This window comes from Vulpes lagopus, chromosome 10 (assembly GCF_018345385.1).
Source record: "Vulpes lagopus strain Blue_001 chromosome 10, ASM1834538v1, whole genome shotgun sequence".
Taxonomy (NCBI): Eukaryota; Metazoa; Chordata; class Mammalia; order Carnivora; family Canidae; genus Vulpes; species Vulpes lagopus.
Genome location: NC_054833.1, coordinates 68,160,689 through 68,182,957, shown reverse-complemented (window position 1 = coordinate 68,182,957; position 22,269 = coordinate 68,160,689). Strand labels below are relative to the sequence as shown.

At 56.6% G+C, this 22,269-nt stretch overlaps 1 protein-coding gene across 1 annotated transcript in view; it reads left to right on the top strand.

Moving 5' to 3' along the window:
- The first annotated feature begins 5,020 nt into the window (after positions 1–5,020).
- Positions 5,021–22,269, top strand: part of RAI1 (retinoic acid induced 1) — an 81,325-nt gene continuing 64,076 nt past the window's right edge. Inside the window, exon 1 of the mRNA XM_041770822.1 lies at positions 5,021–5,158. The gene's annotated coding sequence lies outside the window, so the exon portion shown is untranslated. The remainder of the gene's footprint in view (positions 5,159–22,269) is intronic.

Here is a 22,269-nt window from a genome sequence, read left to right as displayed (position 1 = left end):
GACCACAAAGAACAGAGGCTTTGTCTTGCTCATTGCTCTGAATCCTTAACACATAGAACAGTGCCTAGAACATAGTAGGTGCTCAATAAATATTCGCCAGGCAAATACTTCTGTTACACACAAGTTCTGTGATCTTAGGCAAGTCAATTGGTTGGATCTCAGTGACCCAGTCTTTGAAATGGGGGTAGTGTGTGACTGATGCAAGGGAAAAAGAAGAGTTTTGAAATCGCTGGCTGACTACTCTGTAAATATGTGTAAAATAGATGTTGAAAACTGCCTGGACCACCTCTGACCTGTGGCTTGCAGACTTGCAGGTCAAGTGCCAGGCAGTCTGTCCTCTCCTTGGAGAGCCATGACATCTCAAAGCCAGGAGGGTCTGGGGGTTCCCAGACCAGGGCTGAGCTTGAATGTGACTTTGTCTTAATGGCACCTGCCTTGCTGGTAGGTGAAGTCCAGACCCCTCTTTTCTGCCTTTTGTGTCTACCTGGGTGGCCCCTGACTAAGCCCTGTCCTTGGTGGTCTGTCAGGGAGCCTAATGTCTAGCAGCTCCACTGACCCCCATTGCCTGCACTCCCCAGGCCCCTGCCTGGGGTCTCCTCACTGGCCCCTGTTTATTATTCAACACTAGAATGGTATTTGGACACACACTTTGCAGGAAAGCAGCTATTCTGATTGTGCTAGGTGAACAACAGGGTAACCTGTCCAGGCCAGGCTCTCCTGAACACTGCCGCACCTCCCCAGGAAGCATCTGGCCCTTTGAAACCTGTGAGTACCATGCTGGCCCATAAAACTCTCCCGCCAGCCAAGCCTTGGGGGATCCCCTCTCAACACTGAGACTGGGGCAGGGACTCACGTGGTGAGCAGTGGAGTCAAACCCCTGGCAGGAGCAGGGAGCCTGCCAAACAGGCAGCCTCGCCTGCCAGTCATTCCTTCAGCATCTATGGAGTACCTGCCTGGTGCTGGGTGCTGCCACCATGATCCCTGGAATCCTGCCAGGAGGGTCTAATGGAACAAGCAAGGGGTTCAGAGGCCATATAGACCTAAGTTTGAATTTTGACACTGTGTCTTCTTTATTCATTCATTTGCTAAATGCATCTTGAGCACCTGCTCTGTGCCAGGCAGAGGTGAGCGAGACTGCTCTAGAAACTTAGGTGGGGATCAGATTGTCGGCCTGTGTACTCTTGCTGAGTCCTTTGTGTTCTCTCAGCCTGGATTTCTCCTCTCACAGATGAGCAGATTCCCCCTGGGCAGGGGCTATCTTGATGACCATCCACGATAACACTTGTGGAGAGGCCCTGGCTAGGTAGGGGTTTCTATCCCCCTTTGGCAGGTGTGAATCTGGACCCCTCTGCCACATTGCCCCCAGAATGACAGAGAGGTCCCTGGAACAGATGAAGGGCTCGGCTCTCCTTTGGGACAAGCCATCCCACCACCGAGTCATTCCTCCAAACCCCTAGGACATGTGCCCAGAATCCAGAATCCATGAAGGGTGCTCCCAGAGTGACCACAGATGAGTCAGCCACATGGCCTGTCCTTGCCCAGATGCTCTCTATCCACTCCCCCCATTCCTCTCCAAAGGGCTAGTGGTTCAAAGAGGAGAAAGCCCTGGGCTGGGTCTGCTTCATTCATTCATTTACTCATTTATTCATTCAACAAGCACTTACTGAACGTGTGTTAGGCACAATCCAGGTAGAGAGGTGCACCATTGAGCACACAGACAAAACTAAGCACAAAATACCTAAATAAATACATTATACGATACATTAGAAGGTGGGGGTGAGCATTCCAGGCAGAGGGACATGCAAGTGCAAAAACCCTGTGTCTGGTGAATTCAAGGAACATCTAGAAGATCCAAGTGGTGAGTAAGGGAGGGGCCTGATTGTGTGATCACTCTGAAACTGGGGAGGGGAGCCTGTCCCTGCCCCGCTGGTGAAGGGGGCACATGCTACCATCCTCACACCCCTACCTGCTGATCTTGACCTTGCAGCTGGCTGTGTGGAGGAGGCGGCTGAGTCAGGATGTGACAGGGACAATTTGAGGCTGAGGGTTGTCAGGCAGCACTATGATGGGGATTGCAGTCCAGTCTGTGTCTGGGTTGGTGGTCCCCAGCAGGGATATGGGCTTTTTTTGTCTACTGGTGCACATGTTGGGCGTTTCCTCAGCCTCAGGACTGATTGACCCTGGTTCCTAGGCCAGATCATTGAAGACAGGCACCAAATAGCCTCCATTCTAAAGATGGGGAGACTAGAGCCCACAGGGAGCTGGGCTGCCCAGGGCTGGCTGGCTGGGAGTAGGTGCCCACTGTTGCTTGTTTTTGCTGCATCCTTACCTGGTGAGCTAGCGGTCAGCCCAGAGGGCACATTAGGGTCCATTTCTGGAAGAGAGGCCTGCCCTGTGCCCCTGCACAGCCACACTCAGGAGTCTGGGTAGGCTGTAAGATGCTGCAGGCCAGTGATTGCCCAGCCTGGCTGTAAGCTGTTGATTCCTAGGCAGAGGGAACAGCATGTGCAAAGGTTTTGGGCACTTGAATTGGTTAGGTCTGTGCCAGAGCTCAGGAATCTGTGCTTTTTAGTTTCCCATCTGACACTACAAATGGTAGGATTGGGAGTGACTATTCAAGCCACTGGTGTTCCCCTGTGCTACCCTCCCCTGAGCCCTTAGCCAAGACCTTGAGGCACAGCAATCTATGAAACTCCTACTTCTACTCCTCACTCCCCTCTTCCCGCAGCCCAGCCTGGAGGAGGCAGTGGGGAGAGATGTGTTGCCACCAGGCCTCAGGAAGGGCCAAGCAGGGCGGGGAGAAGACTCCCCACACCCAGTTGGCTCGTAATTGCTACAGGAGTGGAGTGTGGGATGTATGGAGAGGTTAGCAGCGGCAGGGTGGGGGGTTAATAGAGGAAGTCCGGCAATCACTGAACAGCGAAACCTAAGTGTGATAGAGGTCGTGGGTGCGCTCCTCCCCTTGGCAGAGCGGAGAGGGGCCTGAGTGGGGAGCATGGGGGGAGGGGGGTAAGGAGAGTGAGACAAACAAGACTGGCAAGCAGGAGAAAGTGGAGGGAGCCAGGGCTGACACGTCTGTGTGATCCCTGGCGCGATAATTGGGTGAGCGGACGATAGGTCGGACACGTGTATGGATGGAAGGGTGGGTAGATGGAGAGACGCAGAGATAGATGAATGAATGAATGGCTGCGTGGGCGGTGAGCAGCCTGGCGAGGGGCGGGCCAGTGGAGCGCTCAATCACAGCCCGGGGGCGCGGCGCCCGCCTGCTACGCTCGGAACACCTCCCACACCCCCCACCCTCCGCCGACCGCGGCCCCTCCCGGGGCGCGTAATTCCATGCCCCGGGGGGGGGTCTGGAGCTGCTCCCTGTGGCGGCTCCCGGACTAGGGCGCAGAAGGGCTGTGCCACCGCCGCGGGGCTCCGCGCCACGGCCGTTAGCGCTCAGGCTGGGCTGTCCCTCCGCCGCGGGGGGAGCCTGGAGGTGCGGTCCCGCCTCGAGGCCCCGGCCCCGCTCTTTGTCTTGGCCCAGTCCTCTGCTGTCTCCAGACCGCTCCCCGCCTCTTCAGGCGACCCTCGCCGCGCACTTCTGGGCTGCTCCGGATCTCCGAGTCTCCGTTCCACTGCCCCCAGGCCCTAGGCGTCTCCCCCGCCCAGCAGGGTCCCCTAAACCCAGCGCCTCTAGGACCGCGAAGCCGGCAAGTACCAGGATCTCCAAGCTGCGTCTCCGGTGCGGGGCGGGGGCGGGGGCGGGGGCGGGGGCGGGGGGGGCGCGGGATGAAGGCCCCCTGGTCTCCGCCTTCTCTCCCCGCCCCTCCTCCGCCACTACTCGTCGCGCTGCGCCCCGACCCCAGCGCAGCCCGTTCGCGCCTTAAGCGGCTCTTCTGCGGCGGTGCCATCCCCGACACCACGCGGAGCCCCTCTCCCGCCCCCCGCGCCCGCCAGGCCTCATACCGGCACGCAGAACACAGCCCTACGCAGCCACACACCAGACCGCCCGCAGACAGACACACGCCACAGCCTCCCGGCGACCCACAGCCCTGCACAGGCGTACTGCCCCCTACACGCCAGCTCCACAACCCCAACAACCGCAATCCCACTCACAAACAAGCGCACACAGATCCACAATAGCCTCGAGACACAATCCTGTACACGCCACCTTACACAGGCACACAGCCCCTCGGACACACGCACCCCACATGGACGCAGTGCCACCCACGCAGTCACACAATCCCCCATAAAACGATCGCGCACAAACACAACTCCACGCAGGCACCGCATCACTCAGTTCCTCCGAGACCCAGCAACACACTCACAAGCTCGTAGCCAGGCCCCCAAACCCCATGACATTCACACGTAGGGCAGACCAGATATACACAGCCACACCGATGCACGCACGGACCTAATCGCGCAGCCAAGAGCTCACCCACGGGCTCGTAAGTCACTGGAAAAATATTAAAGCGTTTCCCTCCCTCTTCTTCTGTCTCTGACACGCGCGCGCGCGCTCGCGTATACACAGACACACACACACGGGGACATTCACCCCCACCCCCAAAGCGCCTTGGAGCCTCCTAGCCGGTGACCCCGAGCCCCCGCGGTGAGAGCCGCGGGAGCGTCTCCCCGGCGCCCCCTCCTCCCGCTCCCTACCCGAGCTCACCACTCCTCCCCTCGCCTCCTCCCTCCCTGCCCCCTCCTCCTCCTCCCCTCCCCCGCGTCTGGGGCGCGGGCTGCGCGCAGCCAAGCCCCCTCGTCGCGCGCCCCTCCCCGCGCGCACCCCGCGCCCGCATCGCGCTTGCCGAGTGGATGCGGCCACGGGGCGGTCTCTAATTACCTCCTGTCCCCCGGTGGCCCGTGAATAATGGCTACTGAGGGCGCTCGCAGGGGCTGCTGAGAAGGAAACGCGGGGCGCGAGAGGCGCGGCGCGCGCGGGAGCGCGAGGGAGAAAGGAGCGAGCCCGGTGCCGCCGCGAGCGGCGGGCGGAGAGAAAGGAATCGTGCGAGCGCTCACATTTTTTTCTCCCAAGGATCTCATCTGGCCGCCGCGTTCTGGAAGAGGCGAGGGGGAGAGCGCGCGCGAGAGGAGGAGAGAGAGACGGCGCGGGGAACCGGAGACGGCGAGACGCGCAGCGCCGGCGCCCGGGAGATCCAGGAGGAGCCCGCAGGTATTGTTGGCGGCAGAGCTTTGTGTCTTCTGGGGGCCGTGCCGGGGCGCGAGGGCTCCCGGAGCCCCCGGGCTGCCGCCGCGCTCCAACCTGCCCCGAACCCGGGGCCGCCGGCGGTGGTGGGCGCCGGCCGCGGGCACCCCTCCCGCCGCGCCGCGATCCTGGCTGGAGTTGCAGATTTGCCTATTTGGGGGTTTTCCACGCCAGTTGAAGGAATCGGTCTCGAGAGAAGGAATTTCTTTCTTCCTTTTTTTTGTTTGTTTCTTTTCTCTTTTTTTCCCTCTCCCTCTCTCCCTCTTTTTTTTTTTTTTTTTTGGTGGCCGCAGTTTGGTTGTGTTGGGGACTTCCCCCTCCCCTTGCCTCCACAATACACTGGTGAGAGGTCCTGGCGGCTGTGGCGTGGTGGAAGGCAGGGGGCTGAGATGGCGGGGCTGGTGGCCGCCGATGGGAAGGTGAGGGACGCCGGAGACGGAAGGAGTTTTGCTCAAGTTCGCAATCTGCGCGCTGGAGCCGGTCAGGCCGGGGAGGGCCGCCTGCGCACCCTGTCCTGCTCCAGGCAACCGGTGGGAAACTTCCCGCGAGCGCTGCCTCCCCGGGGACTTGGCGCCCCCGACGCCTCCCGGCGCTTCCTCCGGCCGCCGCGGCCCCTCCTTGCCGCCTGCGAGCGCTTAAGGTCGCGCTCTCCCCACCCCCGCCTTCCTCCCTCCCCCGGCGGCTTCCGGATCTGGACAGAACTGGAGGAGCAGCTTCAAACACTTCCCCTGGAGACCCCTCCCCACTCCCCGCGCCGTAGCCTGCCACACAGCCCCCCTGCCCTGCACCCCCGCCTCACGCGCGCCTGAGTGGCCAGGCTGACAATGAAATCTCGCGCCTTGCTGTCGGGGGTGGGGGTCGTAGCTCGGTCTCTCTGGGGGCTGCTGACCCAGGGCGGGGGTGGGGGGAGGGGGAGGGAAGACTTCTTGGGGGAGGGGCTTGTTTGGGTTAGAGACGTTGACGTCGGATGGCGCTGTGCGGGGGAGGGGGCGGGGGCAAGGTGGGGTTCTCGGCCGGGGGTCGTGGATTCTAGCCCCTCTTGGGCTTGCTGATTGGCTGGTGACTTGAGGCACGTCGGAGGGCCCCCCTAACCTCAGCCTCCTCCCCGCAACTCGGCCTCCTCCCCTTCTGTACAATGCGGGCTTCAGAGGTGATCCCGAGGGTGATGTGTGTGTGTGTGTGACGGAGTGTTTGTCTCCTGCGATCCACAGCAGACGCTGCTCCGGTGACCCGGAGATCCGGACGCCTCGCCCCCTCCCTCCGCGGTGGGGGCGGGGAGGGAAAGAAAGGGGGAGGGGAGTGGTGGGAACTTCTTTTCCCACTGGGGCCCTGGGAGGGGAATGCTAGCCCAGAGATTTTCTGGGGACCGCAGTCCTGGAGGGGGGGCGCACAACGCAAAGTAGGGGTCGCCGGGTCAGAAGCTTCTCGGCACTCAAAGCGCCTGGATCCTTTTGCTCCTTTCGTGGGGGGGGGGGTGTGTGGAGCGGGTGAAGGGGCTGGTTGGTACAGGAGTGGGGACCGAGAAGAGTCGATGGAAATCTGCCTTAATTGGATTCCCAGGCGAGCATCGGAAGGAGCCAAAGGGGGCTCCTCCTCTTTCTCTTCCAGGGACCCCAAGCTGGCAACCCAGGCAGGAGAAGGAAATCCTTCTCCCGACTTAAAAAGGGGATTCCTGGGGGAGAGGGGATGCACCTTGGGGGGGCGGTGGCGGGCTGCTTACAGGCTGTTCTGTGGCTCGGTCCAGGAATATAAAGAGTTAACCCTCCCCAGAAATCTGTCAGCCCCCACACAGCAGGGACACACTGTCGGACCCTTTGACGTGCTAACAGCGTGACACTGGCTGACAGGAGCTAGCAGATTCCATACTCTGTGCTTCCCTTCTTCCCTTCTCAGCAGCCGCAGGCGGCGGGACAGGACCTGGCTGGGTGGTGCCTCGGTCAGGGGCCTGGGGGCGGGGAGGAGAAATCAGAGCCAGGGAGGGTACAACAGCCAGGTAGCCGCCCTGTGGCCCTGAGGGGAAAGGGGTTAGGGCCCAGGGTTAGGGAACTTGAAGTGGAATCATCCTGGGGTCTGGGGAGGGTGGTTCACACTTTGCCCGGCTCCCCACCTCAACCCTTCCCACCCACAGCTGGAGGGTCGGGCGTTAAGGGTGCGTTTCTAACCCATAGCCTAGACCCTGAGACCCTAGCAGTTGAGGGCAGGGCTGACCGAGGCCAGGGAGGAGGCAGGGCTGAAACCGGCAGGATTGATTTGTGTTCCCTCAGAGGGCCCCATGACCGGACAAGTGCCTTGGTGTCGAGTTATTTGTGGGGCTGCATCCCTCCCTCCAACCCCCACCACACACTCATTTGTTTCCTGCAGGTGAGAAGCGTTCCCTGCAGATCCGAGAGCTCTGGGGCCTGGCACATGCCCGGGCACTCAGCTTTGGCAGGACAAACGCAGGAGTGAATGAATCAGTGATGAATGAATGAATAAATGAATGAATGAAAAAAGGGGAAAGTTTCTCAATTGGAGGCATTTAGCCATTAAAAAAAAGAAAAAGAAAGAAAGAAACCTCTCCGACATACACATTTTAAAATGAGGTTCAGAGAAAAAATCTGAAACAGAGAGAAAGAGAAACAAGGTTACTTGACAGCAGGCTATGACAATGTTAATATTTTGATGTTGTTCACAGTCCCTGGTTGGTTTGTTTTTTAAAGACTTTGTGGCCATTCTCTGTATTCAGATGTATATCCTGCTTTCTTCCTTGGCGCTAACAGGAGCCTTTTCCTGTTTTGTAACCAACTCTTCATAAACACCCTGGTTAATATCTTCAGGCTTTTCCTGGGGGGGGATGTGCCATCATTTACTTAATATTCCCCTTTTGTTCAACATTCTGGATTCTCCTGATGAACGAGGTAGCGATTATATTTTGCACAGAGCACTTTTTTTTCTGATGTTTAAGATGATTTCCTCAAAATGACGTTGCTGATCCTGAAGACTCCGGCATGCCTGCAGTGGAAGAAATGGGCTTCTCATTTTTCCAGAAGTGGGAAACTATTCTCCTTCCTCCCTCCCAATCTAGAACCTTCTGTCAGAACTGAAAAAGAGCCTTGGCAATGAATCACCTGTGTGAGCCTCCTCCTTTGACAGAGGAGGAAACCGGGGCCCAGAGAGGGGAAGTGAGTCCCAAGGTCACACAGCAGTTGCTGGGCCTTGCAGCAGCCAAGAGCCAGCTACTAATCTGCCATTTTGATTTCTACTTGTGGGAAGAGCTCGTAGGGATCTTTTAGGCTGACCTGATCTATTACACAGATGAAAGGACTCCCAAGACCCCAAGAGAGGAGAAGCACCCAGCCTGCCCATGGCATCACCAAGTACAGCACCAGATAGGCTCCTAAGCCTGTCTCATACTTTGTGTCATGCACACTGGCCCTGTCCATGGATTCTGGAGCTGCCAAAATCACTAGACTATGGTTGGCCAGCCGTGGGCTTCCTGTTGTACCTCCTCAAAACAACTCCTTCCTCTTTGCCATCCCATTCTCCAGAAGGAGAATAGAGGATCCAAAGTAGGTGCAGTAAGAGGGATGGGACTGCAGATCCCAGTGGTTGTGCCCTTATGCCTGTGCCTCAGTTTACTTTTCCTAGTTCAGGGTCTGTTCAGGAGCGAGGGGCAGGTGTTGGCACAGATAGCTACCATGGAGGAGTGGGGAAGGACCTGTGTCTTCTTAAACTTCTTCTGATCTTAGATTGACCTCAGGAGGGCCCCTGGGGAGGAAGGGGAGACAGGGAAAGGGTAGAGAGAGAGGAACAGAAGGGGAGATGGGGGGGATTAGAAAAGTGGGAGGGGAGGTCAGAAGGGAAGAAAATGCAAAAATGAAGAAAGAAGAGAGCAAGTACCCTCCCCGCCCCAGCCTCACTCAGTACCCAGAGGTGCCCAGAGGGTGGGGGGACAGCCCTACCAGTGCACCTGTCAAGCTAGCCTGTGCTGGGTGGCCAGGAAAGGCTGGATGTCCCGGGTGAGCCCTGAGGGCTGAGTGAAGCAGCTGTTTGAGGGGCTCTGGGATCAGAAGGATCCAGACCAGGTGGGTGGCAGGGAGGTAAGACATCCGTGGCTTTTCTGTTCCTGGGTTTCCAGTGGGGCAGGTGGCAGGGTACCCCTAGGGAGGGAGCTGGGGCCATGGGTGCCTATGGGGGCAGGGTGATGGTGTGGCTCTGACTTTCCAGCCAAGGACAGGGACCTCTTCCCCACTGCTGGCACATTGGCTGGCTGTGTAGTTAAGCACAGACCTCCCATGAGCATGGGTTGTCTGGGCATTTCTGTGGTATACGTCTGTGTGTGTCTGTGCTTGGATGCATCGCTGTGCATGTGTACACATCCATGTGTGCCTATGTGTGCCTATGTCTGTGTGTCTGATCCTGTTTGTGTGGAGGTCAGTTTGCTGCCAGCCCGGGTGTGTGTGTGTGCCCAGGTCTATATGCCTTGGACCCTGTTTGTATATTCCTTAGGGGGTCTGTGTGTCTTCCAGCCTGGGCACGTGTGCATGCATGCATGTGTTTGTGTGTGCACGCGTGAATCTGTGTGTATCCCTGCATGTGCTATGTCTGTGGGTGTGTGCATATGTCTGTGAGTCTCTGCTCCCATTTGTGCATTTCCGGTGGGGGGAGAGCGTGCCCTGGAGCTTGGGCACGTGGATGTTTGTCTGTGTGTGAGCACACACTTTCCTCCTAATGGCCCCAAGAGGTATCCAGGCAGCAGGCTTTTGTGCTGCTTTCAAGGTTGCGGCTGGGTGGGTGAAGAGGGGGGGCGGCCTTCTACTGGGAAGCAGGGTGGGGGGGAGGCAAAAGAAAATCTTAAAAGACCGTCTTCCCTCTGGTCTCCAAGGAGATCAGCCTGTGAAATGATCCGCACGTTAATTAAAAACGATTATATCCTGATTGAGCCATTCCTGCTCACATCCCCCGGCTGGGAAGGCTGAGACTGAGACCAGAGGATGGAGAATGGGACAGGGTCTGGCTGCAGGGCACAGCCCCTGGAGGGGAGTGCACCTGGGGAGGGAGGGGTGCTGAGGGACCAGGTGTTGGGGGTATATGCCCAAGGCAGATTTGAGTTGCTTCTTTGAATTTTAAAGGCTGCCACCACTACCACCCTGCCTCCCCCAGCCCCCAGGTGGTGCTCTGTGAGGTCATGGGAGCTGGTTGGCAGCCACCAGGTTCCATGGATACCTACTTGCATGCTAGGCGCTGGTCCTGTTGTTTACCAGATCCTGAAAGTCAGCGTTTGTGGTTCTGGTGTTAAAGACGAGTGACTTGCATGAGATCATGGAGCCAGAAGTTAGGCACCCCAGGCTGGACCCATCTCTGACTCTAAGCCTGAGAGAGCCCCCCTCCCTAGCTCCCAGCTGCCCCTGACTCCCATGATGAGGGGTCCTCCCTCTGCAGGCCCCTGGGGAGCTGAGATGTCAAGGACAGGCCTTCTCATCCTCCATGGCACCCCTGAGATTATTCCTTTTTGAGGTCCAAGCCACACAGGGCATAAGGCCGTGGTGTCCATGTGTGTGGGGAACCGGATGACTCGCCCCACCTTTGCCATCCTAGGCAGAGCCTCCTCCCTCTCCGTCCTGCTGTCCCCCATGAAGTGGCAGGCAGTTCCAGAGCAGACCAGCCACAGGTGCCCCTTAGTCCCTGCCGGCCACTGTGTACTCATACTCCTGGGTATATGCCACCAAGAACTTTCTGGAAAAAGAATCTGGGCCTGGTCACACTCTGCCTTCTCTGGTTATCTCGCCCCCAGTCAGCCTCGCAAAGACTGCAGTAGTAGAACATAGCCATAAAAATAATAAACCAGGTGGCCCTCAACTTACAGCCCAGAATCAAGTGTTGTCATGGTTCATAAGTGATAGGTACTGGGTGAACTGGCTTAGCTCAGCATGTGTGGGGACTCAGCTGTCCAAAAGCATGGCTCACTGCCCTCTCCCTTCCTGTTCGACACTGCTGTTTCCCAGGCCAGGCTTCTCAGAGAGGAGGAGACCCCACTTCAGGTCAGCCACACCCAAAAGCACACGAGAATGCTGGCCACAAGCAAGGTCTTTGTCTTCGTCTTCATTGCCTGAAAAGATCCCCTTTGGGTAATGGGGATCGTGGTTCTTTCCTAACAGGACTGTCAGAAGAGTAAGGAAAACCAGGTCAAGTTTATTCAAGTGTCTAGCAGCTTCGGGACACACAGAGGGGCTCATTAAGTGTTCATCTGTGCGCCCTGTCTGTTTAGGGCACCTGTGTGTTGACACAGCAGGGGCCTGGGGTTTGCTGACTTCTAGGGAGGGAGACATGCTGTACTCTTCCCATGCTTTCTAGGAGACATTCTGGGGTTGAGGTGACTGTCATTTCTGTAGAAACCTCCAAGGAGCTAAGAATTTCATAGGACAACCCCCTGAAGCATGATCAAAGGTAGAGTGTCTGGGAAGAGGGAGGAGATGTTCTTCCTGGAGCAAGTTCCACATTCTTAGGGGGACCTTGACCAAGAGGAGGGTTCTGGGACCAGAAATGACGTCATGAGGAATTAGAGAGGCAGGTGGGACCCAGAAAGTCAGCATCCACCTGTTCCCAAGGTCAGAATCTGAAGAGAGGCAGGCAGATGTTGCTCATCCCACAAAAAGCCCCTTGAGCTGAAACAGACAGAGACCCCAGGTCATCCCTGCAAGGTGCCACCTCCCAGGGGCACCTTGACCCATAGGATATCTGCTTTCCCAAAAATCCTTTCCCAAGGCCTGAAATGAATTCTTTGGTCACAGCCAAGGGTCAAAGCACTGAAAGCCTTGCTTAAAATGCAAACCTATTACCTCGCAGTAGTGATCAGAAGCTGTACTCATGTTTGCATAATGCAGGGGCCAGCAACCTCTCAGTCCCGTGGGGGCCAGTGGGCAAAACTAATGAGGGTGTGGGGGCCTGGCTTGCCTTCATGGGGTACAGCAGCTCAGCTCCACCAGGGCAGCAGATGGAGATGCAGCCCAGGGTGCCCAGGATTCAGATGTTTACATCACATTTCCTGGTTTGTTCCTCTTGTCGCCGAATCTAGTGACCCACCTGTGGCCAAATTCACACACACACACACACACACACACACACACACACACACACTCCAGCCACTCGTTTGGAGCCTCTCAGCTGAATAGCTGTTACCCAGGAGCCACTACACCTGTCCTTGAACCTCAGCCTGCAGGGCCCTGAGAACTGTGCGCAGTGCCAGCCTCACCCTGCCCTGGCTAGTGGTCTTAGAAGTGAGAGTATGAGAGCAGAGGACTCATGCACAGAGGTGTGGGGACTCGACTGGAACAGGTCAGCCTGACCCTGGCTGTGTGGCTCACCGTGGCCTGACCCGTCTTCTACACGCACAGCTGAATTCCCACAGCTGCTGCTGTTGCCGGGGCTCGGTGGGGAGGGGGAGCAGCGGGCATCTGACGGGCACCTGGTTTATAAGTCGAGTTTCATTACTTCAGTCCTTCATGCAGCACTCAGCAGATGTTCGCTGTCAGCAGACAGCCCAGGGGAGGCACATTGAGGCCAGGCCCAGGGAGAGTCAGGGTGGGCCTCCTGATGGAGAGAACATGGGCCCTGGCTCTGGAAGGGGAAGCATTTGACCCCAGGAAGGACTGCAGTGCTACACAGCATGCCAGGAGGCCTGGAGGCATGAGAGAGCCAGGAAAGCTTTAGAAAGTCAGAGGTTAAAAACTGGGGAGGCAGAGGCAGGAGTGGAGGCTGAAAAGGAGTCTGAAGCCTTGACTGCCAGGAAGGGAGAAGTGGGAAACATTTTATCCTGAAGGCAGGGGACACAGCTGGAGCCCAGGCTGGAGGTGGAAAATGAGCCAATGAGGAGAACAGCTGGAGAGAATCAGAAAAGATCCCAGGTGGGGCTGCATGACCTTTGGCCTTCGGTGAGCATCTCAAGGGCCCAGTGTCCTCTCTCAGAACTGGGGCCTCTGATTCTAAATGCTGGGGCCCGGACAGGACAAGAGCATCCTCCCTCCTTGCTCAGAGCTGTTGTGGGACCTGCTTCCGGGGAGCTGGGGTCTGGTCCTGCTCCCCCAACTCCTGCCTGGGCTACAGCTCCACCCAGGCCTGCGGTGTCTGAACCCTGGAAGGGATTATTACCTCTCGCTGGGGGAAGAGGAGGAATTCCTTGGGGACCAGTAATTAAAGCCCAACAGATTGTAATTCCCTAAAAGAAGGCTCAGCACAGAGGGAGGAGTGGTACCCAGAGCCCCACAGAAGACAGGATGAGGAGCACTGGGGACAAGGGCAGCCTGGAGTCTGGATGACATGAATAACATCTGGAATCCTGGTATTCAGAGTGGACTTTCAGTGGGGTCCCTACCCCCACCCCCATGCTGGGCCCTGAGCACTTTATTATTTCCAATCTTCAACCCTTTCCTGCTGGGGGAAGGTCCCGCCATCTCCCATTTCAAGATGAAGAAATCAAGGCTTGAAGAAATCAATTACCTTTGGCTCCAGGCCCTCTGGGCTCTAAAAAGGTGGGCCGGGGATGAACCCAGGGCTGTGTTTGAGTATAGCCCTCCTTGCTGGATGTTTGTGGTGGAAGGCCCAGCAGGGCAGACCTTCCTGCACCCCTCTTGACATTCCTCATGTTTGGGGTCTTCTGTTTGTGGGAGGAGCAGGAAGATAGTGGATCCCACTGCCTTGGGGAGTGAAAGTCTGGTCATCCCAGACTGACGCTGTCGTTCACTTACCTGGTTGGTGATGCCAGTCAAGAGCTGCTCTTCTCAGGGCATCTCCTCATCTGTAAAGGGCTCAGATTATGTTAGGGTTCCTTGTAGCCCCAACAGTCGGGTTGGCCAGTAGGATAAATCCTGACAGCGGAGGTAAGTAACCCTTGAGAATTCCCACGCCCTCCCTCATTCATCCTAGAAGTACCTTGTGAGCACTTTGTCATGTTGGGGGGGCTTCAGCTTTCACATGCTAGAGGAAGGGCTCTGGTATCATCTTTGTGTGACAGAAGAGCACACAGAGGCCCAAAGAGGTCACTGCCCAGCATTCACCCCTGCCCTAACTCCTCCACTCCCCATTTCACTACCTCTTCTATACGCTCACCTCCCTTCCTCCAGGAAGAGGTGGAGAGACCAGGGCTTGAGACCCCAAACCAGAGACTGTTGGCTGGTGCCTCCCTCAAATGGGCACAGTTTGACCAGCACATGGTTTTAAAGATTTATTTATTTATGAGAGAGAGAGAGCGCATGCAGGGTAGGGGAGAAGGAGAGGGAGAGAGAATCCCAGGCCGACTCTGCCCTGAGCCCCATGCGGGGCTTGATCCCATGACCCTGAGATCATGACCTGAGCCGAAACCAAGAGTCAGATGCTCAACCAGCTGCGCCACCCAGGCGCCCCAGGGTATTGAATATAACTTGAGATTTCACATAAAAATCCTACTCTTCGCATCTCTCAAACTAGAAATCCACATGCCCACAGGGGGCTGCAGGCAGAGCTGAGATGGGCTGCCACCTTCTGCCCATTTCTGTGCAGTCCCCATGCCATCGAGTCTGCCCCGCCCCCTGCATAGCCCTCGGTTCCCATCCTGGCACCCCTGCCCACCAATCTTGGGCACATTACAGCTTTGGACCTCATCTGTGAAATGTCAGAACCAGGGAACTGATTCCAAACTGTGTTTTGAAGATGTTTTCCAGAAATTCTCCAGGCAGGGAAAAAAAAAAAAAAAAAAAAAGGAAAGGGTGCCCCAGGTGTAGGAACTGCCTGGGGAAAAACAGGGAGGTGCAAGGAGGGCACAGAGTACTTGCGAAATACGGAGGTCTCCTTGCCTGCTACCTACGAGCAGGCTGAAGCCTGAGCAATGACACCAGTTGGACTCTGCTGGTTCCATAACAAGATTCCTTCATTCCAATCGTTCATATGCCCCTCAGAGCATCCCTGACTAGAGCACCATTGTGGGGGCTTTTCTTCTCACGCTAGTGGACAGAGAAAAGCGGAGGGCAGAGAGGTGAGGTGACATGCCCTGGGTCCCAGCAAGGCCGGGATTCTGACAAGGATCCGATTCTTGACCAAAGGTCCAGTGCACATTCTGATCTAAAATACCATAAAAAATGGCTCTTAGGTGAGCTGCCTTTTCCTGTGCATTTTTTAAAAAATGCTCTTTTAGTTAATATGCGGGAGGGATTTCGATGTTCTCGTACATAACCTTTTGCTGAAGCGACAACGTGCTATAAAAGGGTCCCAGGAGAGCTGGTGTAATTTGGGCTGTGAGGGACGGAGAATACCAATGCAGACCTCTCCAGAAGGCCCACTGCTCCTGGGAGCAGGGATACCCGGCAGGGGCGGGGGGGGGAGGGGGGCTCACCTCACCTCACCATGCTGAGGCCAGGCCTGCAAGCTCTTTCCCGTCCTGGGCCCTGGGACCACGTGTTCATTTGGATCATGCTGGACTATTTGGCTTTTTTTATTCCCTCACGTTTTTGAGTGAAAATCTCAGTTCCTAGAGGAGGAGGTCTAGGGAGAGAGAGGAACAGTGTCCAGGACCTAGAGGGACTGCAAGCAGGATTGTGGGACAGACATGGGAGCCCCATTGGTAGGCAAGAGCTGGCCAGTTGACGAGATGGTAGACAAAGGGACCCGTGCTGAGGGCACATCGAAGGGCACCTTCAAGCTCTATTCAGCATTTGCCCTTGGGCCCAAAGGATCCCAAAAGGGGGCTCGGGAGGCTTCAGTTAATTGAGGCTGATTCTAAATCGGGAGGCTTAATAAATGGTAATTACTGTCCTGTGGGAGCAGACCAGAGCTACCAACGCTGCTGAGAACACAGATCGTGGATTCAGGGCCCCTTTTCCCTCCCATACACCTAGAGGCTCTGAGAACTTCCACCCACAGAGGTGTCAGGGACAGACCCGGTAGGGACCAGGGGCCTACCTCCTCCCTTCCTGTGTGTGTGTTCGGGGCATGGAGGTGTAGTGTGTGTGTGTGTGTGTGTGTGTGTGTGTGTGTGTGTGTGCGCGTGTGCGCACGCACGCACGCGCCCTCCACTCAGCCATCTCCAGGTCCCCTTACTTCCCTGCCTGTCAAGGGGCAGAAAGAAGAGTCTCCCAGGTGGTGTCAGCAGGGCATGGACTTTGTGACTCCAGAACAATGCTGTGGGGACAGAGGTGACAGTGCAAGATTTTGGTCCTATCCAAAGAGGAACTTATGTCATTTAGAGTGGCTGTTCCAAGGGGCAAGGAGTGTCCCATCTTAACAGCTTTTTAGTAGAGGCCAAATGTGTACTTTCCTATCTTTTGCAGTTCCTTCTAAGCCCAAGTCTTAGCCCTGGGAGTCACATACACACACACGCCCCCACAGTTGACATGCAGCAATCATTGAGCCTTCTCCATCTTGCCAATCTAGACTGGCCAGAGGGACTGACAGCAGGCTTCTGCACCTTGGTGTCCCTGGAACTTCATTCAGAGAGCCCCAGGGAGTGGGGATGAAGATGGTAGTGTGTCATATTCTATGTGGTGTGATGGTGGACTCATCTGTGTGTCTGCATTGTGTGTATGCACTTGTAGATGTTCTGTTTTCTTGTATGGGCAGGGCTGCAAGTGCTGAGCGTGGTATGCATGTTGAAAGCGTGTAATGTGTGTGCGCTGTGTGGGGATTGGCCATCAAATGTGCATGAGTGGGATGTCTGAGTGGCTCAGTGGTTGAGCGTCTGCCTCTGGCTCAGGGCATGATCCCAGGGTCCTGAGATTGAATCTCACATCAGGCTCCCGGCATAGAGCCTGCTTCTCCCTCTGCCTGTGTCTCTGCCTCTCTGTGTGTGTCTCTCATGAATAAAGAAATAAAATCTTAAAAACAAAAACCAAACAAAAAAACAAATGTGAATGAGTGCACTTGGGTTGGTGAATGTGTTTCTGGCCAGGGTATATCTGTTGGGGGGCTGTGCCAAGACCCCCACCAGCTCCTTCCTGGTCCATTTCTCCCCACCCCAAGACCCCCATCACCACCTTTGCCCCAGGCCAGACCTCAGGGGCTCCCAGTTGCCCCAAACCCTGACCACCAACACCCCCACTTACAGGAACTTGACCCCTACCAGTCCAGGTCTTGACCTCATCCTTGCTCCCGGCACAAAAGCAGGCCCAGCATGTGGCTGAGAGATCCCCAGGGGACCATAGGGATAAGGGAGGGAGAGCAAGAGGAGGCCTCCTGGTCACTGCACAGCCCCTCCCCAGAACATCCTGAACGAAGTGGGTTTCTAAGTTTCTACAGCATCTGGGCCAGACAGGGAGACCTTTCTGGAGCTGCCACGGGCATTTCCAGATACAAGCAGGGACATTTCCAGAGATGGAATGTCTTTAGAACATGAGACACAGCACGGCTGGGGACAGGATTAGGACATTTCTAGAGAGGAGATGGAAAGCATTTCTGGAGGAGGAACAGTTTTAAAGATGAAATGGCATTTTGGGAGATGAAGTATGAACATTTCTGGAGGGGGGAGGGCATTTTTCTGGAGTAACGATGAGGCCTTTCTGGATTCCAAACATTGCTAGAGATGAAACATTTCTGGAAATAGGCTATTTCTAGAAGTAAACTGTAGTACCTCTGGAAGTGTAGTGTCTTTTAAGATGATGCAGGAGTATTTCTGGGAATAAAATAGGGCATTTCTGGATTTGAGGTATTTTTGGAGCTGAAATGGAACATCTCTAGAGATGGGATGTGATATTTCTGGAAGTGGAACATTCTTGGAACTAAGATGGAGCCTTTATAGAGAGCACTGGCATTTGTGGAGATGGATTGTATTTGAAGATGAGAGAGGATTTCTGGAGATAAGATGGGACATTTCTGGAGATGGAACGTTCTGGAGCTGAGAATTTCTGGATTCAAACCAAGCATTTCTGGAGAGAAACGTGTCATTCTCAGGAAAGGATTGAAGATGGGATATTTCTGGAGATGCTGTTTTCTGGGAGATGGGGTTGCCATTGCTAAATAAAGCTGGCTGTAAGCCTCTTGAGTAGTACGTGGGGGAGGGTCTCATGGTGGGCCAGGAACACCTACCTACCTGTGACCCTTGTCTTATAGGAGATGGGTCTGAGGTCCAGAGGGGATGCTCCTGCCCAGGCCCACTCCTCCTGTAAGGGGCAGAGCAGGCCTTCTGGGGACCTTCCAGAGCCACCCCTTCTGGGCCTCTTTCAGAATCCTCCCCAGGGGAGGACAGGGCCTGTGAGTCCTGTTCTTGGGGGGGCCTGGCAGCCTCCAGGCTCACTGCAGGAACAGGCAGTGACTGAATGGTTAAATTTAATTTAATTCAATTTCTTTGGAGCCATCTGAGGCTTGCTCCCCAGCCCCCTCTGCCAGGAGCCTCCTCCACCCTCTCTCAAGCCAGTATCTGCCCCCACCACCACCTCCCACCTTGGAGCAGCCCTGAGGTTGGCCTTGCTTTAATAGAAGGAAAGGGGGTTCCAAGGCTGCACATGGTGAAGGCCCAGGTCCCTGCTCAGGCCCCAGCTGACCGCGGTGGTGGTGGGGGTGCCAGGGCACCTCCCCCCAACTCCAAGGAAGCGGCTATAGAGGCCTGTCGCCACTTGAGCCGGCCTGGAGCCCCAGAGTAATTATTTCTCTTCCTTAATTGAAATTTCAGCCTCAGTGATCCTGCCTCAGAAGTGTGAGGTGGGGGAGGGAGCCTGGTAGGGTGGGAGAGGGCGGGGAGCCCCCTCCCTGGCCCCTAGAAGGCCGGAGGCAGTGCCAGCCTACAGGCACCAAACTCTGGTGGTGGGCACAGGGTGGAGGGCTGCCTCTCAAAGAGATGAGGGGCAAGGGTGGGCTGTGGTTTGGGTCAGTTCTGGCAAACTGCAGTTAAAAAGCTGAACCTTTCACCTGACAGTCTGAGAGGAGGTGGAGAGGAAGAAGATGGCTCGAGGCAGGTGTACCATTGGGGGCAGCCTGTGCTGGGGGATTGTGAGCCAGGGTAGCATGAGGGAGTGGGCAGCCAGGGGAGCCACTGCCTCCTCCCACATCTGGCGGGGATCCGAGGAGGTGGCCTGGGGGGCCGTGACTCAGGCAGAGCAGGCCACAATGGCGGCAGGCCCAGTTCCTGGTTCAGGGCTGGGTGAGGCAGCTGGCCTGGTGGGGTGGGGTGGGCTGTGGCTGGTGGGGGCAGCTGAGGAGGCTGTTTTCCCAGCTGCGGTCAGGCTGGGCGGAGCATCCGGGCTGGGCGCTGGGTCACCACACACACACACACACACACACACACACACACACACTACCTCTCCCCCCCTTCTTTTCTCTCTCTCTCTCTCTCTCTCTCTACCTGGGTGGTCCCTGCCACCCCACAGGGCCTGAGGCCTGTCTGCTGGTGGAAGCAGAAGACTCCAGGGGCCAGTAGGAAGCTGGGAAAAGCCATGGGCTCCAGACAGGCCAAGGGTCCAGCCCTCCGTGAGCTTCTGAGTGGCGGCTCTGAGGTGCTCAGACTAAATGTACAGGCTTCCGTCCAGACTCAGGCCAACTCAGGTCCCATCACACGGGAGCAACTGTGGTCATTCTGTCCCCTCACCCCACCCCTGCTGCTCCCAGGCCCTGGTGCTTGCCCTCAGGGTCTCAGTCTTCCTCAAATGAAAAATGGGATTTGTGGTCAGCTTGATGGGAGTTTTCAGGGCTGAAATAAGCTCCCACCCCTGCTGCTCTCCCCCCCACCCCTGCTGCTCTCAGGCCCTGGTGCTTGCCCTCAGGGTCTCAGTCTTCCCCAAATGAGAAATGGGATTTGTGGTCAGCTTGATGGGAGTTTTCAGGGCTGAAATAAGCTGCCAGGTGCTCAAGGCTGCAGGCCCAGGCTGTCCCTGTCGCTGTGGTTATGAATAAGTGTGCTGAAACCTGAGCAGGCCCAGCCCAGCACCCTGCACGCAGTAGGAGCTCAGGGAATGGCAGTGATGTCAGTGTTGTGACTGAGATGGTGCTTTCCCAGCATCCAGAACTGCCTGTCAGGGGAGCTCCCTGCCTGGGGCCTTCTCCACCCCTGGGTGGCCAGGTTTTGTGACAAGGGAGACTAAGGCCTTCTGGAGTAAAGACAGGGTGGGGAGAGGGATCCAGAGGTGGCTGCCTCCTCTGCACATGCGGCTCCCACGCACACACACTGAGCATCACACATCCATTAAGAGCTCTCTGGAAAACCCATTGAGGTGAGAGCCATGCTCATCGAGGCCATGTCACTGCAGCTCGCCTGACCCCTGGATCTCAAAGCTCACGCCCATCTTTGGAGGGAAGGGTGGGCTGCGGGTGCCCTCCAAGGAGAAGAGGGACAGAGATAGATGCATGGAAGGGACAGGTCAGCTCCAGGAGCTGGGGAAGAGAGGAAGGCACCAGTGCATTTATAGTCCTGTGACTGGAGGGAGGGGAGGAGGACAGACACGGGGAGGGATGAGGATGCCAGAGATGATCTCACAGCCAGGACTGGGGGGCCTTGGGGCCTGAGCTTGACCCCACTGAGAATGTCAGCCGCTTGCCTGGGCCGAGGCCCCCTCTGCCTGCAACACTTAGGGAGCTCTGTTCTGGCTCAGCTCCAGACATACTCCAATACCTGCCCCTTCCCCTGACCTCTTGCTGCCACAATGGCCCTCCTTGCCCCACTGCTTGGGGATTTTGAGGCCTTCGGCCACCACCCGCCAGTTGCTGGGCTTGGTTCTCTGGGCAGTGGGGGTTGGAGGGGCCTGGAGCAGCAGCATGGGCACCCCAGAGGCCACCTGGGTGGGTCCCAGGCGCCAGTCCAGCCCCTGTCAGTCGGCTCCTGAGCTGACCTTGTCACCTCGGGTCCAGAGGGAGGGCAGCCCCACCCCCACATGCACAGAGCCAGCAAAGCTGACATGACTCACCTTACTGTGCAGACGACTCCCTCTCGCCACTGGGGGGAAACAGGAAACCTCCTGGTGCTGCAGCCCTCAGCCACTGGGCATTGCTCACCTACGTGGGTCAGACCCCGTGCTGCCCTGGTGTCCACCTACAGCCTTGGGAGACCCTTTGGGACCTCTGTGTTTAGGAGGAAAGGGGGTGTACAGAAACATGCAGACTTTTGCAGTCCTGGGGCCAGGGGCTCCCAGCTCCTCCTCATCCTGGAGAAACCCTGGGTCCCGGGGTCCAGTGCTGAGCTCTCTTCCTCTGAAACACCTTCCAGAGTCTCTGAGCCCTACCATGACTGCCCCTGGAGAATTGGGGTCATGGTCCCCCCCCACACACACCGTGCTTCACATCCACTCTGTTAGAAAAGTAGAATGTCCCCTCTCAGCCCTGGAGATGGCCAGCTTGGGGAGAGACCTGATACTGCGTCAGGGGCTTCCTACCTCTCTGCACGTAAAGCAGGAAAGCCTAGCCAGAGAGTAAAAGAACTTGCACTAGGCACATGGCCATCAGTGGCCAGGCTGGGAGGCAGACTGGCCCCCGCAGACAACAGCTCCCAGGCAGAGAGGTCCAGGCAGCACAGACCTCTGAGACAATGCTATTTTTTTGCAATTATTTCTGACCCCCTACCCCTTTGCCCACTTTGACAGGCCTCAAGGCAGACCCTCTCTGGGTTTTCTCCAGAACAAAGTGGCCACTACTAGACAGGCCAAAGCAAAGACTTCACTCAGATCAGGTGAAAGGGAACTCCATCTCGGCCTTTTGTTACTCAAGTTGGGAGGGCAGGGGATGGCCACAGCGAAGAGGCCAGGTGGAATGGGCTGGGGGGTGGGCCTGAGGGTGGAGGGCATGTGCTCAAAGATAGGGCAGGAGCAGCCGCACCTGAGACAAGACCTTGAGGTCCCTACCCTGAGAGCATCAAGAGCCAAGAGCATGGTGGTCATTTTAGTATTCGGCGCATGCAGGCGCACAGACACGTACGCACACACATACACACACTCAGACGCCACTCGCGCGCTTGCATCTTCCCCACCACCCTCTGAGGTCCCCTCCAAGCCAGGAAGCAGAGGAATAAAGGAGAAGAAAGGGAAAAGGAGAAAAAGAGATTAGGGGGAAGAAAATCCGATTCTGGAGTTACCTTAGTTACCAGCTCTAATGACTCGTGGGGCGGGTTCGGCCACTTTCCTGCGCAAGAGGACCCTCCCTCCTGGGCCCCTCCATCA